General features: G+C 34.0%; 1 long non-coding RNA gene across 1 annotated transcript; it reads left to right on the top strand.

The window, feature by feature from the left end:
- Nucleotides 1-384: 384 nt before the first annotated feature.
- On the top strand, nt 385-3,159 carry LOC132760233 (uncharacterized). The gene is made up of 2 exons (XR_009629831.1): nt 385-1,467; nt 1,606-3,159. It is a non-coding gene; the product is annotated as an uncharacterized LOC132760233 (long non-coding RNA).
- Nucleotides 3,160-5,449: the final 2,290 nt, after the last annotated feature.

Here is a 5,449-nt window from a genome sequence, read left to right as displayed (position 1 = left end):
GATTTTCACTATATGTACATATAGTAAAAACTTTAGATACCTTCTTGTCAAGACCCAAAAGGCCTAGAGCTTAGATATTTTGCATAAGGCATTGTCTGGTAGACCTCTATCCAGATTGTTCAAATTATAGCCCTGGGGTTAAAATCGGCCCGCCTCGGAGGTCATTCGTTTTCCTTATATGTATATAGTAAAAACTTATAGTAAAAACTTAAAAAAATTCTTCTAGCAATTGACAAATGCTAGAGGTTAGATATTTTGCATGATACATTGTGTAGTGAACCTCTAGCAAAATTATAATTATAATTGTTAAAATTATAGCACTGGGGTCAAAATTGCCCCAGCCCCGGGGGTCATTGATTTTTAATATATACTTTTAGCAAAGAATAAAAAAATCTTATTGTCTGAAGGTACAAGGTACAAGGCTTCAAAAACTTAAAATACCTTCTTGTAAATGCCCAAAAGGCCTAGAGCTTAGGTATTAATGCGGTGGCATAGCATTTTTCTCAAATGCAATCTTGTTTTGTTTTTTTTTCTGTATTTTTAAATCCATTGTTTTTGTGTCGCCTCTACGGAGTAGTGGCGACATATAGGGATCACTTCTCCGTCGTCTGTCTGTCCGTCTGTCTGTCTGTCCGTCCGTCCGTCACAAAACTTGTCCGGACTACTCCTCATAAACTACTGGTGCAATTTCATCCAAACTTTACAGGAATGATCAGTACCAAGTTTAGTTGTGCATATTGTCAGGATTTTCCGGTTCAATGATTTTTGTCAGAGTTATGGCCCTTTAATAATTTTTATTTTTAAAGTTTGTCCGGACTACTTCTCTTATACCACTAATGCAATTTCAGTGAAACTTTACAGGATTGATCTGTAGCTCAAGTCCTTGCGCATATTGCACGGGTTTTCCGGTTGAATGATTTTTGGCCGAGTTATGGCCCTTTGATAAAAAGGTTTCTTTTTCTGTGTGTTGCCAGATACGCAAAAGCTTGTCCGGACTACTCCTCATAAACTACTGGTGCAATTTCATCCAAAATTTACAGGAATGATCAGTACAAAGTGGTTAGTCTAGTTGTGCACTGTCCGTCTGTCTGTCCGTCTGTCACAAAATTTGTCCCAACATGAAATTGGCCATCATGAGGCGACACATGTGATTACTGATCGCTCTTGTTTTTTGTTATAAATGTTATTTTTTCTGTCTGAATATGTGAAACGTTTATTTTTGGATTTTTGTGTGTGCTGTGATACAGTGCAACAGAGTTATTTTATTTTTATACCCCCGCACAACAAAGTTGTAAGGGGGGGTATACTGGAATCAGCTTGTCCGTCCGGCTGTCCGGCCGGCCGTCGGTTTTTTCTTGTCCGCCCAATAACTTAAGATTCCTTTGACCCTTAGTCTTCATATTTGGCATGGAGGTTAGTCATGATTAGTAGATGACCCCTATTGATTTTGAGGTCACTAGGTCAAAGGTCACAGGGCCTTGACTTCAAAAAGCTTGTCCACCTAATAACTTAAGATTCCTTTGACCTACAGTCGTCATATTTGGCATGGAGGTTAGTCATGATTAGTAGATGACCCCTATTGATTTTGAGGTCACCAGGTCAAAGGTCAAGGTCACAGGGGCCTTGACTTCAAAAAGCTTGTCCGCCCAATAATTTAAGATTCCTTTGACCCACAGTCTTCATATTTGGCATGGAGGTTAGTCATGATTAGTAGATGACCCCTATTGATTTTGAGGTCACCAGGTCAAAGGTCAAGGTCACAGGGGCCTTGACTTCAAAAAGCTTGTCCGCCCAATAATTTAAGATTCCTTTGACCCACAGTCTTCATATTTGGCATGGATGTTGATCATGACTATAAGATGACCCCTACTGATTTTGAGGTCACTGGGTCAAAGGTCAAGGTCACAGGGACCTTGACAAAAAAAAGCTTTTCTTCTCAATTGCTAAAGAATGTCCTGTCCGCAATGTATTGATTTTGACATTTTCACATTTGAAGCATGTAGAATACATAACTTAACAATGCACTGGCTTAGTAACCCCAGATTTGGCAGGGAGGTTGTCCTTGAGCTCTAAATGGCCACTGTGGATTCTGACAAAGTGGTATGCGGGGGTATTCACGCCATGATAGTGGCAGTTCTAGTTACTACAGAAATAAAGAAATCCACCTACATTTCCTTGTTAATCACCTGTATATAGCAGTTGAAATTTTTTTGCAGGGACCTTGACATTATAGTTACTATAGAAACTTAATAGACTGCCAATTTATGATTAATATGATTAACATATTTCTTATTTTGAGGCTCAGTGGCACATTAGTTATGGTCCCTGATTTGTGACTTCACACCACCCAAGATTAGGGCTTTATATCATTTCAATAACATTGGATTATTCCATGTTAAAAAGCTACATTGATTTAGTTTGTGGAAAGTCAGTATTTCAAGATGCCAAATTGTGCCAGAAATATTCTTTGTAAGGATCATCCTCGAGTTTCCATCACCCTAAAAGCTACAAAAGTTGTACTGCAGCATTAAGATTATTTGTGTGAAAGAAAATGATTATATATTGTTCATATAGCAATTTTTACAAATTAAAAAACATTGCTGGGGCAAACTGAAAATACTGTACGGAATCTTCTACAAAAACATGGATAAAAATATTTTTTGAACCTTTATGGGTGTCTAAATAAAATTACCTAAAAATAGTATGTCATCAAGTGGTGTCAAGGTCATTGCAAGCTATTTCAATCACTGGCTTTATCTTTGTTAATAATATTGATAGTTTAAATTTGTTATAAACCTGTATGCTGTTTACACAATCACAAAAAAACACACAAAAAAACATACACACTCAAGCAAAGTAACATTGATGTTATATTATACAAAGTGACCACCTACTTATATTGATTATTAATTTCTAAATATATTTGAACCAAACTATGCAATTTATTTTTGTAATGCAATAGTTATATAGCCTGCAATATATGTATATAAATTTTATTCTTTTTAAGCTTGCTTGCTTTTTATTAAGTCTTCTATAAGAGTTAAATATTTCTTATGTTAAGAAATATTCTATAATCAGAAACACTGTTCTTATTATATATTGTTATGTTTGAAAATCTCCAGATTTACCATATTAAGTAAATACTTTGTAAATATGAAATCATTGGTTTGTTGTTTATTTGAACTTCCTTTATAACTATTAGACTACAAGGTCTTGATCATTTTTCTGTATCATTTTGTGATAAATTTCAGGTCCAATAATTCTGTGTTGAGATATTAGGAAAGGATGAATATTCCAGCATATATTTTCACCTGATGCAATCAAGTAATTCTTCTAAAACTGCTTTGTGTGCATAATTTCTTCGTACTTTAATTTGTCGCCTTATAAATTAAAGGAATTATTATAAGTACATAACCTGGAATATGCTATTATTGAATAGTCCTCCATTTAGAGTGTTACACAATAAAAATCTGCAGAAGATTAATGAATTATCACTTTTCTTGGTATAAGGAATCCATGAATCCTCTTTCTTGTTTATTCATAACAATGACGCTGGGAAAAAAGAGGAATAAAACAATCTGTAAAATTTTGTAGCATGAATAATTTGGTGCACTACCAAACAAATACATAGATGATATTGAATGAGTGTAAGTTCAATACTGAATTTATTGCACGAGTTGAATAAAATTATATTATGCCAGCCTCTGAGCATAATATTATTATATTCAACGAGTTCAATAAATTCAGTAATGAACTTACACGAATTTAATAATGTATTTATCACACACCCAAAATTAAAGACCGTTTAAAGTGAGAAAAAAGAGGCATTTTTCACTGACGCGCATATAGTATAACGCTAACATTTAGCGCGTCGTATAACGCAAATGACGCGACGTCAAAATGTATGCACGGCCGTGCAATACCATTTTTTACGGAATCGCAAAATCGGCACGGGTGTGTGATAAATGAAGAAATGAACATTTTCTTATCCTCACCTTGTCAACAAATATTATCAATACCATCTTTGCATGGTCAGGTATGTTCAAATTTATGTGCGTTGGGAGCCGTCGGACATTTGCAAAATACTGGTTAAGTAACACTGATGACTGATTTTTTTTTTACTTTGTCTCAGCTGAAAATTTTGTTCAAATTATTCTGAAAAAGAGAAAATAATCTATATTAAATATATTAAATAAAGTAAAATTGGCCTGATTCTGTCGATTTCAAACCAGACAAAAGAAAAGATAATGCTAACATAACTACATTATATCGAGCGCAAATGAAGTAGCAAACGAGGAATACCAAAAAAAAAAATCTAATATAATTGCCGTAGATCAGCCTCACAACCCATCTTAGTAGTGGTCTATTCAAACAAGGTTTCACTCCATAGTCTGTCATGTATTATGCATTCATACTAATGTTTAATTCGTATATTAATTCCAATTGTCATTGGTTTAAAGCATAGTAAGCTTTCAATTTCAGAAACCCTAAATAAATGTAACTGAAAGGAAACAAGTCATGCAGGACAAACTGACTACAATATTCTTCTCAGGAAGCAAAAAAGTAACAAAAGTAACAAAACTTTAATGTTTCACATTCAGCAATACATGGATAATATCCTAGATATGTCCTAAAATACAATTAATTTTCAACTTTTGTGAAAAAAAAACAACAACAACAAAAAAAACGAAAAATAATTCCTCAGATATCTGTAATTTGATGGAAATTAAGTGTGGAAAGATAGTGTACCACACTGTAGCATTGTACAACCCTTGTATCCCTTATCATGAGTGAGTGAAAAAGAAATGTGGTTTGTGCCATATATGCCGTGTTTTGTCATTGGTTTAAAGCATTGTAAGCTTTCATCGCAGATCTTGCGTATGTTTCTGCACCGTAACCCATTTTGGGTCCAGTAACATTTCAAAAAGGAGGAAAAAAAACCCAACCCAAAATATGTCTGTAACACGCATTGTCCTCGAACATTAACCCTTGAAGAATCAACTGGGATAAAGTCATATTTAGTATGAAAAATTGAAGCTCTCGTCCCCGGGTATATTTGTTTAAGTGTGAAGGTTTCATCTAAAAATGTAATAATGTTTTCGTGGCTAAAATAAACTTTAACACTTCATTAGATTTTCCTCAATAAAACACTTTTGAAATGATGTAACTGTCAAATGTTGAGCATAATGTAATGTATCTTGTACAAATAATATACATAATTTACCTGTCATTACACAGTGCCATCATTACACTTACATGAATATGCAAATCGAGCATCTTTTAAGTCGGTGATTTCTATGCTAAATTCTAAACATGTCACACCTGTTCAAATTAAAGAAGACCGTTATTAGTGAACATGGAGATATATATGCCAGGCACAGAGTGAGATAACTATTTATTTTATTAATGACAACAATTTGTCTTGAGTGAAAATTAATGTATAAACAAA

Source organism: Ruditapes philippinarum, unplaced genomic scaffold, assembly GCF_026571515.1.
Source record: "Ruditapes philippinarum isolate M1 unplaced genomic scaffold, ASM2657151v2 ctg2196_1_1_1_1, whole genome shotgun sequence".
In the NCBI taxonomy this organism is placed as follows: Eukaryota; Metazoa; Mollusca; class Bivalvia; order Venerida; family Veneridae; genus Ruditapes; species Ruditapes philippinarum.
This window is presented reverse-complemented; position numbering and strand designations above follow the sequence as displayed.